Consider the following 16,965-nt stretch of genomic DNA (forward strand, 5'->3'; position numbering starts at 1 on the left):
CCCAGGACCCCGAGATCATGACCCGAGCCGAAGGCAGTGGCCCAACCCACTGAGCCACCCAGGTGCCCCAGATTTTGAATAGTTTGAAAGATGGGAGTGAGATGAGCTGGTTTGCATCTTTTTTTAAAGATTTATTTAGGGCACTTGAGCAAGCATGAGGGAGGAGCAGAGAGAGGGAGAGGAAGAGAATCCCAAGCAGAACCCACGGGCTGGATCTTAAGACCCTGAGATACTGACCTGAGCTGAAGGCACTTGACCAGCTGAGACGGGCAGGCTCCCCTGCTGGTTTGCATTTAAAAAAGATGTTTCTGGGGGCGCCTGGTTGGCTCAGTGGGTTAAAGCCTCTGCCTTCAGCTCAGGTCATGATCTCAGAGTCCTGGGATCGAGCCCCACATCGGGCTCTCTGCTCAGCTGGGAGCCTGCTTCCTCCTCTCTCTCTGCCTGCCTCTCTGCCTACTTGTAATCTCTGTCTGTCAAATAAATAAATAAAATCTTAAAAAAAAAATTAAAAAAAAATCCTTTACATTTAAAAAAAAAAGATGTTTCCGGCTGCTTTGAGGAGAATGAATTGTAGATGGATATTCAAGGAGAGCAGTTAGGAGACTTGCAGTAGTTCAGGTGAGAGATAATAGTGTTAGGGGTACAATAGCAGAGATGATGAGGAAAAGTGGATGAATTTAGAGTATGTTTTGAACTAGAGCCTACAGGACTTGCTGGTGGATTGGATATCAGGTATAAGGGAAATAATCGAGCTTGACTTTCAGGTTTTTGGATTTGTTTTGCTTTAACTTGACTAATTGGCAGCACCATTGTTGACAGTATCAGGTATTGAAACAGGAGGGACCAAGGTAGAAGTTTTAGGAGGGGAAAGAGGAAATGTGAAAAATTCTGTTTGGCCATTTTATTTGACATCATCTCCACTAGTTGCTCAGGGGAGAATTACTCAGTCTCTGTGTATTTCCAAAGCATGTGCTTTGTGTGTAGTGCTAGGTGTCAAGTATGAGGGGGATGCTGAATGAATAAGGCCCATTCCTTGTCGTCAAAGCTATTAACATTAAGTAACATACATCTAACACTGAACATATACAGTGTACCAGATTATAGACTAGTTCTTTGTTTGTTTGGTTTTTTAAGATTTTATTTATTTATTTGAGAGAGACAGTGTACGTGCAAGTAGGGGGTGGGGCAGAGGGAGAGAGAGAATCTCAAGCAGACTCTTCACAGAGCACAGAGCCTGATGTGAGGCTTAGTCCCATGACTCTGAGATCAGGACCTGAGCAGAAATCAAGAGTCAGATGCTCAATCACTCAACCAACTGAGCCACTGTGCCACCCAGGCATCCCCAGTCTAGTTCTTTGAAACATAAAGGTGAATAAGATTCAGATTCAGATGATTCTCAGACCCACTTCACATCCAGAAAGATTGCTAAATGGGAGAAAATATTTGCAAATCATATATCTGATGAGGATTTGCATTCAGAATATATAAAGAAATCTTACAACTCAATAAAAGATAAATAACCCAGTAAAAATTGGACAAATGATCTGAATTGGCTCTTCTCCCAAGAAAATATACAAATGGCCATTAAATGCATGAAAAGATGTTAAACATTATTAACGATCAGAGAAATGCAAATAAAAACCACAATGAGATACCACTCACTTCATACCTACTATGATATTATAATAACAAGCACATAATAACAAGTGTTGCGAAGGAGGTGGAGAAATTGGAACCCTCATGCCCTGGTAGTGGAAATACAACGTGATGTAGCTGCTGTGGGAAATAATTTGGTGGTTTCTCAAAAGGTTAACCATAGAGGTACCAGATGACCCAGTAATTCCACTCCTAAGATACATACTTGAGAAATAAAAACATGTATCCACACAAGAGCTTATATACAGATGTTATAGCAATAATATTCATTATAGCCCCAAAGTAGAAATAACACAAATGTCTATCCACCGGTAAATGGATAAATAAAACCTGTATCTACACGGTGGAATATTATTTGGCAAGAAAAAAAGAGTGAAGTACTGATATATGCTAGAACATGGATGCTCCTTGAAAAAACAGGTTGTGTGAAAGAAGCCAGTCAAAAAAACTGCATTTTGTACGATTTCATTTATATGAAAGGTCCAGAGAAGGCAAATATATAGAGATATAAAGTAGATTTGTGGTTGATTAGGTCTGGGAATGTGAATGGGGAGTTGGTAGATGAGCATGAGGCTTGTTTCTAAAGTGATGGAAATGATCTAAAGAAAGATGGTTGCACCACCCTGTAAATATATGAACAGTCATTTAATTGCCCACAAAATAGATGCTATACCTCAAAAAAGCTTTTTTTATTTTTTTTAAGATTTTATTTATTTATTTGACTGAGAGAGAGATCACAAGTAGGCAGAGAGGCAGGCGGCGGCGGCGGGGGTGGTGAGAAGCAGGCTCCTCGCTGAGCAGAGAGCCCGATGTGGGTCTTGATCCCAGGACCCTGAGATCATGACCTGAGCTGAAGGCAGAGGCTTAACCCACTGAGCCACCCAGGCGCCCAACAAAGCTTTAATAAAAAGAAAATATCCTTGACCTCAAGATGCTTAGAGTCAAGTTATGGAAACAGACTCAGAAATAAGTATAAAAACTAATGTGACCTTGGAGATATGGATAAATTACAAATTTCTGCAGAAGAGGAAGGGAGTCACTCTACCTGAGGACATCTAATAGACTCTAAGCATCTTGAGAGTGAGAGCTGTTATTTATCATTGTATCCCCAGTCTAGAACTTAGCATATGTTCATCTCACAGTTGTTGAATGAATGTGTGAATGAATAACAGTGGAAAATATCTCATGAAGGAGGTGATATTCGAGCTGCATCTTCAAGAGCAAATAGAGATGAACTAGACAGTGAAGTTGAGGAAAGAATTCTAGGGAGAGAAGATGGCGCCAGCCAAAGCGCTGAGTGATAAAAGGGAAGAGCATATTAGAATGGTAGGTGGTTCAGGTGGTTCAGTGTGGCTGGAGTATAAGCCATTTGGTGGAGAGTGGTGAGATAAGTAGCTGGTTGGACCAGATTATGAAGTACCTTGTGTGTCATACAAATAAGTTTGGGCTTTAATCCAAAGGTAATAGAAAGGTATCAAAGTCTAAGTAGAGGGCTGATGCGGTCAGTTTTGTATCTGAGAAAGATCACTCTGGCTGCTATTAGGTGTGCATCTGTTCTGGTAAGATTAGATTCAGGGAGATCACCTTGGAGGTCACTGCAGTAGTCTGGGAGAGAGCAAGGGATAAAGTCTAGGGTGTGGCAATGAAAAATTCAAGGGCGATTCCATAGGTGGGAGATGTGACGAGCAGATGAATAGTCCAGAATATAAAGGCTTTAGGAGTCCATAGAAAGGACAGTTTTGCTCTGGAAGGGTTTCTGGAAGAGGTGGCATCTGGAATAGTTCCAGTACCATCCTAAAGGAATGGTATAGAGTACATGGGAGGCTGGAGGGCATGTAGGAAAAAGTGAGCGGAGGGCCAGTGGGGAGGAAGCTAGTCTGAGAAGTAGGAATTTCATGGGAAAGGAATTGAAGAACCAAAGAATGGTAGGTGCCCCCAAATTTGATAATTGTTGAATGGGAGAGAAGTCATTAAACTATCCCTTCTACTTTTAATATATTTGAGATTTTTCATTAACACCTTCCCAATTCAGCTGACCTAGAGGATGAGCTGGCCTTCCCAACTCAGCTGGCCTGGCTTTCTGATGTTGGTAGAGAGGTGGGGATGATGGGCAGACAGCAGCCACAGCAGTTGTTACCGCCAGCATCTACTTTCACTTCCCTGCTCCAAGTGTGCTGTCTGTATCGGGCCTTACAGTTTGGCTAAACAGATTCAACGTCTGCATGATTCCCAAATGATTCATGGGGTTTTTTTTTGTTTTTTTTTTTAAAGCGAAGTGGTTGCACTTTGATTTATTGGCCTTGAATTGTCGGCAGGGCTGCAGAGTTAAGAAGAATGTGAATGAGAGGAGAATGGAGAACTACAAATATGGAGAGCCTGTGAACTTGTGTACTTGTTATCCTAACCACCTAGCGGACCAGAGCATCTGTCCCCACAGGATAGAGGAGGCAGCCAGCCTGGTGTGCTGTATTCCTACCAGGTCTAGGAGATAGCTAATCTCTCCTTTTTCTGGGTTTAGGTAGTGTTTTGTTTAAATGTCAATGGTTACCCCTGTCATACTATTTTATCTTTAATAATCTGTTGTGTACTGTCTCCTCCGCTTCCCTGTCCCTCACCAACTATGAATACCTCAAGGGCAAAGGTTGGGTTTATTTGTCTCTAATTTTTGTGAAAGAATGAAGTCTGTAGCTACATGGTTGATCAGTTTCTAACTTGAAAGGATCAGCTGGGACCTCTGAAATGCCAGTTGGCCCTGGTGGATGGCATTCCAGAGTTGAGGGCCCTTTACAGTTAGCAGGTACTTGAAGCCAGAACAAGAGGCCATCCTCTGACTGATGGATACTCCTGATGCATGCCACGGTAGTCACATAGTAAAGTTTGATAGATTTAATCTGGTAGCATCCTGTTGATTCACACCTTACCACACCGAAGGTATTTTGTTTTTAGTTCTGTGATAAATAAGGAAACTGTGACAGTTTGGAAAGCCAGAGTATTACAGATGACTCCAAAGCTTTGGAGTTAGACAGATTTGGTGTGAATTATTACAGCATTTTAGTTTTAAATCACCTTGAAAATCACCTAAGCCAACCCCCTCATTTTGTATATGGGGAAATTGAGGCACAGAGGAAGTTCCCTGTTTATTGACACATAGCAATTAAATAGGTATGCTAGATTACTAGCTCTTCTCAACTGCTCTTCTCTTCAACTGCTCTTCTTTTCACTGAGAAGGGTAGTTGTTGCCCTAAACACATTTCTTGGGGTGAAAAGTGGGAATGAGATAAAACCCAAAGAAATAAGACGTACTACATGGGGTTTTACTGGCTGTCTCACCCAGCATGTTCTCCCGATGTTGGAAACCTTTTGGGGAAATGAGTGTCTACAGTATAGCAATAAAGCAGTCTCCCTTTTCACTTTCTAATCTTACCATGTTTTATTTTCCTTCATAATACTACCAGAATTTATGTCATATATATAAATATATGTTTATTTACGTGTTTATTTTCTGCCTATTCAAAGTTAAGTTTTATAAGAAAATATACTTTGCTTTATGCTTGTCTTGTGATTGAATTAGCAAACATATTTATTGGGTACTTTTTTTTTTTTTTAAAGATTTTATTTATTTATTTGACAGAGAGAAATCACAAGTAGGCAGAAAAGCAGGCAGAGAGAGAGGAGGAAGCAGGCTCCCCGCTGAGCAGAAAGCCCGATGTGGGGCTCGAACCCAGGACCTGGGATCATGACCTGAGCCGAAGGCAGCGGCTTAACCCACTGAGCCACCCAGGCGCCCCTATTGGGTACTTTCAAGATGCCAGGTGCATGTTCCCCATGCATTTGGTGTTTGCAGGTCAATGATATGTCTGTTTCTTTTTTTGGGGTGTGATCATTCATGAATATATCTAAATCTTGAACATAGAATACATATTACTGAGCACAGAATTTTCTTGAACACAGAATATATATTATTGTCAAGTAATTTTCTGATAACTTTATAGTGCTTATATGATTAGAGTGAGGCTGCTTTTTATTGTGGATTTAGACAGTGAGATGTAGCATGAGCTTAAACCTCATGCTGCTTGATCAGATAGACCTAGGAGAGAAGAGAATCTTAGAAGCAGTAGAGCAAAGTGATTTGGCAGCTGGGGAGAGAACACTTGGTCCATAGCTGTGGGGAGACAGCAAGACTTAGGGCTGACTTATCCATTAGGCACAGTAGGTACAGTCCCAAGGGACCCACAAAAATGTCTTAATTTCCTTTAAGAAGAAAAAAGTGACTAAAGTCCAGCTTGGATTATACATCTTTGTAGCAGTGCAGTCATAAAATACATTTTTGCCTGTCACCCTTGCAAAGTGGCCATGCTAATCTTCTTTGTATTGCTCCAGTAGTGAGCACTGTGTTGGGTTATGGACATTGGAGAGGGTATGTGATATAGTGAGTGCTGTGAAGTGTGTAAGCCTGACGATTCACAGACCTGTACCCCTGGGGCATATAATACATTATATGTTAATAAAAATAATTTAAAAAAATAAAAAATATATTTATATACATATGTGTTTTTTTTTTTTTAATGGAGAAAGAGGCCCACAAAGGCAGAAGTACCTGGGCCCCATGAAAATCATAATGTGACTCTAGGAGGACTTTGTGACTAGTCATTGATTCGGTCATTTGAGGCCATAAGCCCTGTCTTTGATTTCTCCCATAAGTTCTGTGACCCTTTCTCCATCACTATTTGCAACTGTGATCTTCAGTGAGTCATTTTTCTCCTTTATATCTCATCCGTGCCTTCTGTAGAATGGAAACAGTTGTGCTCCCTGGGCTGAATAAGTTCATACTTTTATTTTATTTATTTTTTTTTAAAGATTTTATTTATTTATTTGACGGAGAGAGAGAGAGAGAGATCACAAGCAGGCAGAGAGGCAGGCAGAAGGAGAGGGAGAAGCAGGCTCCCTGCTGAGCAGAGAGCCAAATGTGGGGCTCGATCCCAGGACCCTGAGACCATGACCTGAGCTGAAGGCAGAGGCTTTAACCCACTGAGCCACCAGGTGCCCCAAGTTCATACTTTTAAAGCAGCCTAATTATTTTATTTTTTATCTGTCTTCTCAAGGGCAAGAAAAAAGTCTGGTTCATCTTTGCATCCCCTGCCTAGTCCTGGACCTGCGCATTTAGAACAGGAGTACTTAAGTGAGATTTGAGTAAAGGAATAAATGTTATCAAACTTGACAGACAGTTTTGGGGCCTTATTTATTTGTTTGCTTGTTTATGTTCTCATTTGTTTATTGTCTTTTCTGTCAGCAAAGTTTATAGAGCTATGGGAACACTCGAGAAAATGATGTGGAAAACAAGGGTATTGTACCATCTTAGAAAAGACCCAACGTGAAGAATCAGGTGCACATGGGGAATGAATGGTCTTCTCAACAAATGATGCTGAGACAACTAATTAGCCACGTGCAAAAGAATGAAGTTGATCCCTACCTCATACCGTATACAAAAATTAACTCAAAATGGACCAATGTCCTAAATACAATAACTAAAACTATAAAATTTTTAGAAGAAAACATTATCCTAAATTATGATCATTTCTTAGATATGACACCCAAGCACAAGGAATTAAAGAAAACAATAAATAAGTTGGACTTACAACATGAAAACCTCTTGTGTTGTAAAGGACACCATCAAGAAAGTAAAAAGAACCCACAGAATGGGAGACAATATTCGCAAGTCATATATCAGATAAGGGAATTTGTATCCAGAATATGTAGGGAACTTTTACAACTCAGCAATAAAAAGTAATTTCATCAAAAAATGTACAGAAATTTCCAATACGGCTTCTAAGAAGCTTGGGACTCACTACTTTGTCCTAACAAGTAAAAAGCTAAACAAACTGATAAATCAGTAATTCTTAGATTTATAAGAGAAGTGAGTTTATAAGGACATGGAAAATTGGAGAGACCAAAAGTTGAATACAGAGAATCACAACTTACAGGAGCAGACACATCTGTGGGAACCAGTCCTGGAGGAGGAAAACCTGGGCCTTAGATGAATTACTGGAGACTCCCTTTTGACAACTCTGAGAGTTAAAAGCTCCAAGGGGACTCAGTCATTGAGGTTCCCCCCACCCCCTGCCAATTCTGTGAGTTCTTCCTCCTGGAAATCTATCAGGTTCTTAAACTGAGTTTTTTTTTTTTTTTTTTTTTTAAGATTTATTTATATATTTGTCAGAGAGAGAGAGAGAGAGCACACAGGCAGAGTGGCAGGCGGAGGCAGAGAGAGAAGCAGGCTCCCGCTGAGAAAGGAGCCTGATGTGGGACTCGATCCCAGGACCCTGGGATCACGACCCGAGCGAAAAGCAGCTGCTTAACTGACTGAGCCACCCAGGTGTCCCTCTTAAGCTGAGAATTGAGAAAAATCCCCTCATGCTTCTGGCGGGGGGCAAAGGAACTATTTAAAAATACTGCAGAGCATTCTGTTCTTAGCAAGGTGGTCTGCCATCAGGAGAAACTAGTTAGCCAGAGCCTGACTCCGGGGAAGGGAAATATCCAACTCTAGCCAGCTCTAGACTTCCATGTAGGAGAAGGGAAATGCCAAACTCCAGCCCACTGAAGCCATCCTTTCCCACCTAAGAGGGGTGAGTGAAGAACTGAGAAGCACTTGTGAAGTCCATATTCCACAGGCATAGGCTCACTAAAAGACTGAAATTCAGTCATTGGACTCTAGTATGTTTCTCCTCCTTCCACACCTTGCTACCACATTACTAAAGGCCTATTTATAGCAGCACCTTTTACTTGGCATGTCATGCCGACCTATCAAGAAAAAATTCTAAGACCTACCAAAAGACTAAAAGCACAGTTTTTTGGATTTTGTTCTTTCAAGTAGGCTCCCTGTCCAGCATGAAGCCCATTGTGGGGCTTGAACTCATGACCCTGGGATCAAGACCTGAGCTGAGATCAAGAGTTGGACACTTACTGAGTCCACCTAGATGCCCCAGAAGCACAGTTTGAAGAGAAAAACCAAGCATCAGAATTAGAGTCACCTATGACAGGGATGTTGGAATTATTAGATCAGGAATTTAAAACAACTATGATTAATATGGTCATAGCTCTAATGGCTAAAGTAGACAGCAGTATAAGAACAAGAGAGATGGAAATTCTAACACTAGAGATCAGAAACACTAGCAGAAATGAAAAATGTCTTTGATGGGCTTGCCAGTAGATCGGACATGGCTGATGAAAGAATCTCTGAGCTTGAGGGTATCCCAATAGGAACCTATAGAAGTGAAAAGTAAAGAGAAAAAAAACATTAGAGAAAACACTATCTAAGAACCATGGGACAACTACAAAAGTTGTGATATACATTGCTATAGTCTGAATGTTTGTGTTCCCCCCAAATTCATATGTTGAAATTCATATGGTATTAGCTAGGGGAGCTTTTTGGGAGATGATTAGGTCATAAGGGCAGAGCCCTCATAATTGGGATTTGTGCCCTTATGAAAGAGGCCCCACAGAGCTCCCTAGCCCCTTTTACCATTTGAGAAAATGGCCAAAAGGTGGCCATCTCTGAACCCAGAAGCCCTTACCAGACATAAAATCTAGTGCCATCATCCTGGACTTCCCACCCTCCAGAAATGTGAGAAATAAATTGTTGTTTATAAGCCACACCCAATCTTTTGCATTTTGTTAGAGCAGCCCAGACTTAAAACATTCATATCATGGGATACCAGAAGAAAAAGAGAGAAATAAAAGAAATATTTGAAACAATAATGACTGAGAATTGCCCAAATTAATGTCAGACGGCAAACCACAGATCCAGGAAGCTCAAAATACTAAGAAGGATAAATGTCAAAACAACAACAAGACAAAAACCTTCCATGCCAAAAAACTACAAAAAACTACACCTAGACATAATTTTTCAAACTAGAAAATCAAAGATAGAAAATCCTGAAAGAAACGAGAGGAAAACCCACCTTACCTACAGAGGAGCGAAGATAAGAACTACATCCAAGTTTTCCTCAGAAACACGGAAGCAAGAGCAGGTAGAATGAAATGTTTAAAGTGTTGAGAAAAGGGGCACCTGAGTGACTCAGTTAAGTGTCCGACTCTTGATTTCGTCTCCGGTCATGATCTCAGGTGCATGAAATCGAGTCCCACTTTGGGCTCTGTGCTAGGCACGGGGCTTGCTTAAGATTCTCTCCCTCTGTCCCCACCCCTGCCCCCGCTCACACTCTTTTCTTTTCTTTTCTTTTTTTTTTTTTTTTAAAGATTTTATTTATTTGACAGAGATCACAAGTAGGCAGAGAGTCAGGCAGAGAGAGAGGGGGAAGTAGCTCCCCCACTGAGCAGAGAGCCCAATGCGGGCCTCAATCCCAGGATCCTGAGATCAAGACCTGAGCTGAAGGCAGAGGCCTAACCCACTGAGCCACCCAGGCGCCCTCATACTCTCTTTCTTTAAAAAAAAAAAAAAAAAGGGGCGCCTGGGTGGCTCAGTGGGTTAAGCCTCTGCCTTCGGCTCGGGTCATGATCTCAGGGTCCTGGGATCGAGTCCCGCATCGGGCTCTCTGCAGCAGGGAGCCTGCTTCCCCGACCCCCACCTCTCTCTGCCTGCCTCTCTGCCTATTTGTGATCTCTCTCTGTCAAATAAACAAATAAAATCTTTAAAAAAAAAAAAAAAAAAAAAAGTGTTGAGAAAAACGCCACCAGCCTAGAATTCTTTACCCTTCAAGAGAGAAGGAGAAATAAAGACAAACAAAAAATGAAAGAATTTGTTCCCAGTAGATCTAACTTGGAAGGAATGTTAAAAGTAGTTCTTTAGAGAGAGGAAAATGATAGAGGTTGGAAACTCAGATCTACGTAAAGGAAGTATCAGAAAAGAAATAAGTGAAGATATAATAGGAATATTTATTTTACTTATACTTTTTTATGAATAATTGTAAATTTTATATTCAGTTTTCATGTGTTCATTACTAATATATAGAAATGTATTTTTTGAGTGTGTTTATATTATATTCTACCATGTTGCTGAATTCTCTTATTCTAGTATTTTTTTTCTTTTTGTAGATTCTTTGGGATTTTCTACATAGAACATCAAGTCATCTGCATATAGGGGCAGTTTTCTTTCTTTCCAATTTGTGTGCCTTTTATCTCCTTTTATTGCCTTATGCTAGCTAAAAACTTCACTGTTGAATAGTAGTGGTGAGGGTAGACATGCTGACATTGTTTCTGATCTTAAAGGAAAAGCATTTTGTCCTTCACCATTGAATATAATGTAAGCTGGAGGATTTTTATAGTGCTCTTTTTTTTTTTACTTGTAATTGATCTAGCATATCAGTTTTTTAAGAACAATAATACCAACACTGTATTTGATTATGTATGCATTTATGTGTCTGTGTGTGTGTGTGTGTGTGTGTGTAGATATGCTTATGAAAAAGTGAAATGAATGACAGCAATGAAACAAAGGATGGGAGGGAGAAATTACGATTATTTTGTTATAAGTTACTCATATTACCCATGAAGTGGTATAGTATTTGAAAGTGGACTTAAGGGGCGCCTGGGTGGCTCAGTGGGTTAAAGGCTCTGCCTTCGGCTCAGGTCATGATTCCAGGGTCCTGGGATCGAGCCCCATGTTGGGCTCTCTGCTCAGCGGGGAGCCTGCTTCCTCCTCTCTCTCTCTGCCTGCCTCTCTGCCTACTTGTGATCTCTGTCAAATAAATAAATAAAATCTTAAAAAAAAAAAAGATTTTTTTTTTTTTTTAGTTGTAAATGTATACTGCAAACTCTAGGGCATCCATTAAAACAAAATAAAAACAAATATAAGTGATAAGCTAAGAAAGAGGAGAAAATATAATTATGTAAAATTCTCAGTTAAAATTGCAAAAGTTTGGGGGTACCTGGGTAGCTATTGGTTGAGCTTCCTACTCTTGATTTCAGCTCAGGTCTCGATCTCAGGGTTGTGAGTTCAAGTTCCATGTTGGGCTCCGTACTAAGCATGGAAGCTACTTAAAAAAAAAAAAAAAAAGAAAGAGAAAAATCACAAAAGCTTGGAAAACAAAAACAGGTGTTGTTGAGGATGTGGCGAAATTGGAGCTTTCATGCAGTGCTGGTGGGAATGTAATATGGTGCAGCTGCTGTGGAAAACAATTTGGCAGTTCCTCAAAAGGTTAAGCATAGAATTACCATATGACCCAACAGTTTCACTCTTAGATATATATACTCAAGAGAAATGAAAACATGTCTACACAAAGACTTGTAGATAAATGTTCATAAGAGCATTATTTGTAATAGTTAGAAAGTATAAACAACCCAAATGTCCAGTAACAGGTGAGTGGATAGCTGTAATGTGGAGTGTCCATACAGTGCGGTATTATTTGGAAATAAAAAGGAACTACAGTATATGCTACAACCTGATGAACATGGAAAACATTATGCTAAGTGAAAGAAGCCAATCACAAAAGACCATATTGTATGATCCCATTTATATGAAACAGCTAGAATAGGCAATTGTAGATAGAGACAGAAGGTAAATTAGTGGTTTCTTGGACTGGGGGAGGATGGAGAGGGATTGCTAACTGGTATGTGGTTTCTTTTGGGGCTTGTAAAGTGTTCTAAACTTAGAGTGGTGGTGGCGGCACAACTCTGAATATACTAAAAAGCACTGAATAGTACACTTTAAATGGGTGAATTTTATGGTATGTAAATTAGATACCAGTGCAGCTGTTAATTAAAAGAATCAGGTGCACAGAAGTGTATGATTGTAGGACAGGTTGTGAATGTGAGTGCTGAGGTGCAGTAGCAGTGCTTCTCAAACTTTAATGGGCATATGGATTAACCAACCTAACTTATTTAGTGTAGATTCTGATTCAGGAGGTCTGGGGTAGAGTCCGAAATTCTCTTGATTCTTAATAAGCTCTCAGGGTGCTGATGCTCCTGGGCTATATGGCCCATGCTCTGGAAGGCAGTAAAGGATGTTTGTTTCTTCAGTGAATAGAGTCTGTCTAAAGAGCCTTCAAGCCAGAAGGATCTGGCCAGCATTTTGTTAGAAGGCATAATGTAGTTTGGTGGAAGAGAGGGGCTTAATGGACAAAGTAACCAGCCTGTGTAAAGACTCAGACCACAGAGTATCCAATGTTTGGGGGTTATAAGAGGCCTGTTGTTGGGTTACAGGGGTGGATCCCTGAATCTTTTGCACTTGAGGATTTTCTCTCTCTCTCTCTTTTAAAGAATTTATTTATTTATGTGAGAAAGCATGAGAGGGGAGAAGATCCTGCTGAGCAGGGAGCCCAATGTGGGACTCGATCCTGGGATTCCGGGATCATGACCTGAGCCAAAGGCAGTTGCTTAACCAACTTGAGCCACCCAAGTGCCCCAGCATTTTCTCTTTTTATGAAATTTTCTCTTGCTCTCTGCCTGACATTTTTGATTTAACTTCTTTCAAATCTGGACTTAGGTAGACTAGTACTACCAAGGGCCTTGAGAGCTTCTAGGAGGGGAGTGATTGGTTGGCAAGAAAACATTCTATGTGTGGGTCTTGGGAGTTGTATGTGAACCCATCAGTCAGTAACCATGGCTGGAGAGCCTCCTTAATTAGCTGCCTGAGCTCTGGACAGGGCATACTCAGACTGACTTACTGCTTGGACCCAGATGAATAAATGCATTAATGAGGGAGCAAATAAATATGTATTTCCAGATGGTAGGGGTTAATTTTAGCTATAGTTTACGGTTTTCCTTATTTTTCCACTTGTGCTAGAAGACCAGTATGGATGTAGTTTAAAGAATCGTTAGGTTCAGGAGGCAAATACTAAAGCCAAATTATGTCTCTTCTCTTTGCATTCATAGTACTCCATGAAGAGCTAAACAGTTCTCTAAGCCCCGGTCTAGTCTCAGCCTTAGTGCTTGCCCTTCTGAGAGGTATTTTCCATGAGGCTCTGAAAGCAGTACTGACCTGTGCCTCGTCAACATTCGGTTCCGCAGCCTCTCCTGGTACTTTATAAAGTGCTTCCATTCTCCCAGGAGGAAAGACAATGAAATCACTTAGTCACCTTGAATGTTCTTACCCTCCCAGCCCCCCAATGAAGTCAGAAGTCTTATTCTCTATTTTCCAGCCAGAGAGTAAGGTATTGATATTAGCTCACTTGATCAGTATCATGGAGAGGCACACCATAGCTGGCCTGGTTCTTTGGATCTTTCTTAGTTTTCCCTTCAGTGGAGTTGTCTTACTTCTTTTTTAAAAGATTTTATTTATGTATTTGAGAAAGAATGAAAGCGAGAGATCACAGAGCTCCAGAGAGGGAGGAGCAGATTTGCTGCTAAGCGGAGAGCCCAATGTGGAGCTTGATCCCAGGACCCTGGAATCATGACCCAAGCTGGAAGCAGTTGTTTAACCATCTTGCTTCTTTGAAGATGTAGTTGTGGTGTTGTTGTTGTTGGTTTTTTTTGACATTGAGTTTTTAAACATGATTTTCTGGGTGCCTCCTGGTATCAAATGAATACTTCTTCCCCAGATACTTATTAAGTATTTTTCAAATGTTTATTTATACTCGCATTTAAGCATCTCCAGGTGGGATGCTGGTTTGTCAGCATACTTTTACTGTATTGGAGAGAATTCTGTTCATTTTCTCTAGTACTCACTCAGCGCTTAGTATATGCTCAGCTTTGTTCTATTCTCCTTGAGGGACACAAAGCAGTGTATTCTCCTTGGCTCTGTGGGATCTTCCAGGTTTATGGGATGGAAGCAAGGTAGTAGACATAAGCAGGCCAGGACTAGGGTGAAGCAAAGGAGGCACTAGGGTGCAAACTTTAAGGAGGCACTCATTTTCAAGGTCATGCAAATGGAGGGTCAGTACCTGACAATGAGTGCCTCCTTAAATTTTGAGCCCTAGGTCCCTTGGTTTACCCCCACCTTCCTTAGTCCTGGTCCTGGCCTTAAGAAGCAGTTACATTGGGGCATTTGTGTGTCTCAGTTGGTTAAGCATCTGCCTTAGGCTTGGGTCATGATCCCAGGGTCCCAGGCTCCCTGCTCAGCAGGACACTTGCTTTTTCCTCTCTGCCTGCCCCTCTCCCTGCTTATTCTCTCCCTCTCTTTCTCTTTCTGTGTCAAATAAATAAATTAAATATTAAAAAAAAACAGTTATATCACTTGGAAATCACATCTAAGATAACATAAGACTATGAATGACTGGTATGGAACAGTGCTTTTCAGATTTAATGTGCATATGAGTCATCTGGAGACCTTATTAAAAGGAAAATTCCGATTCAAGGGGTCTGGAGTGATGCCTGAGATCTGCATTTCTTTCTCTCTCTCTCTACCTTTCTTTCTTTTAAGAATTTATTTATTTATTTGAGAGAGAATGAGAGCGCAAGAAGGGGGAGGGTCAGAGGGAGATGCAGACTCCCCGTTGAGCAGGGAACCCGATGTGGCACTCCATCCCAGGACTCCAGGATCATGACCTGAGCTGAAGGCAGTCACTTAACCAACTGACCCACCCAAGCGTCCCGAGATTCTGCATTTCTATCAAGCACCCAGACAATGCTGATATGACTCTTTGTGCCACACTCTGAATAAGGAGAAAAATCCATGCTTGAGAAAAGCAGAGGGCCAAAGTCACTAAGCTAGGGGATCAGGGCAGGCTTCTTCAGAGAAGGTGAAATTGCAGCTGGGTTCTCAAAGGACAGCTTCGTTTTGGATGGGATAAAAGAGGGAAATGTTGCAAGCAGAAGGAAGAATATACTAGAGACAGGAATGAGTCCCATGTGTTTTGAGACATTGAACAGACTGGTTTGGCAAGATGCAAGTCCAAGTTGGAAAAAAGGAAAAGAGTTTTGATAGGTAGCATGAAACCTGTACTGGGTTGCTTATTTAGAAATGTGGCCTGGGGCACCTGGATGGCTCAGTTGGTTATGCGTCTGATTCTTGGTTTTGGCTCAGGTCATGATCTCAGGGTCCCACAATCAAGCCTCACATCAGGCTTCTTGCTCACAAGGGAGCCTGCTTGTCTCCCTCTCTCTTTGCCCTTTCCCCTGCTTGCACTCTCTCTCTTTCTCTCTCAAATAAATAAATAAACCTTTAAAAAAAGAAAGAAAGAAATGTGGTCCTTAATTGTCTGCTCAGGTACCACCCAGATGGGCATTTCCATTTCTTATGTCGACTTGTCCTGGGATATTCTGGGACTTCTTTTGTTCTGGGGAAATGAAGACCTGAGTTAGGACACCTGAATATATTCTGTGAGGTATTGTGTGAGGTAGGAAAAGGGAGTAGGTGGGTGACTTGAGATAGCCTTTTTTTTTTTTTTTTTTTTTAAATAACTTAGCTGGAACATGTAAAATTCAGAAAGCCCTCCCTAAATAGTGATGGGAGTAGTGTACACACACATAAAGGATGCCGGGTAAGTATGTGCTGATTTGACTCAGTAGGAGAGTTCTGCCCATTTTACTTCAAACATTCTGTGTAAAGTACCTTTCTGAATTTATCATAGGAACAGTGGGAAATTGGGCCCTGACCATCATAAGTACTAAAGGAATATTTGTTGATTGATTCGTTTGACCAAGGCCTTGTCTCTCTTTACATTGAGAAACATTTTCAGCTCAGGTCAGTGTAAGAATGTATGAATGTAATGTTTTTGACTTATGTACTGACACTTGGTTATGCTTTTGTATGGCTATAAGGAAGTAGAAGTCTTGAGTCCTGAACTCGAAGAATTTAGTATTATTCTTGAGCAGCAGTTTTCAACTGGAGGCAATTTTCATCAATGTCTAAAGACATTGTTGCTTCTGTGGAGATGCTTTTGGCATCTAGAAGGTAGAGGGTCAGGGATGCTGCTAAAACATCCTACAGTGTACAGGGAACTCCCACCTCACCAAAGAATTATCCAGTCCCAAATATCCCTAGTGCCAAGGTTGAGAAACCCTGCTCTAGAGGACAAGACTAACAAATAGAACCAGAACTTTGAAATTGGAAGGTTGTACTGCTCGTTAATAGCAGAGCAGGGACTAAAGCTTAGTTCTCCCTAGTCTAATGTGCTGCTTGCTACCATGGGGCCATTTAGAGTCAGACAGCATATGATAGAATATTTTATCTAGCTTCATCTCCCACTAATCCTGATTCATACTTTTTGCTCTAGCCATGCTCATTTATTTGTATGCTAAGTAACTTTATTCCTTCATTTTTATGTTAGCCCGTTTGCCTGGAACATATTTCTCTCATTTCTTCATCTGGATGGTATTTCACATCTCCTCCAGAAGTCTTTGCCAGTCTATAACACTGCAGATTGGATCAGAAGCCTCTTCTTTATTCTTCCATAGCTAGTCCTCAGCATATAATAAAGA

General features: G+C 40.9%; 1 protein-coding gene across 2 annotated transcripts in view; it reads left to right on the forward strand.

Annotated features, from left to right (window-relative positions):
* The window catches only part of LOC111159649 (ring finger protein 121), a 74,767-nt gene that overhangs the window by 11,483 nt on the left and 46,319 nt on the right, over nucleotides 1-16,965 (forward strand). The window lies entirely within an intron of this gene.

Source organism: Enhydra lutris, unplaced genomic scaffold, assembly GCF_002288905.1.
Source record: "Enhydra lutris kenyoni isolate GAN:26980312 unplaced genomic scaffold, ASM228890v2 scaffoldscaffold68, whole genome shotgun sequence".
Lineage (NCBI taxonomy): Eukaryota > Metazoa > Chordata > Mammalia > Carnivora > Mustelidae > Enhydra > Enhydra lutris.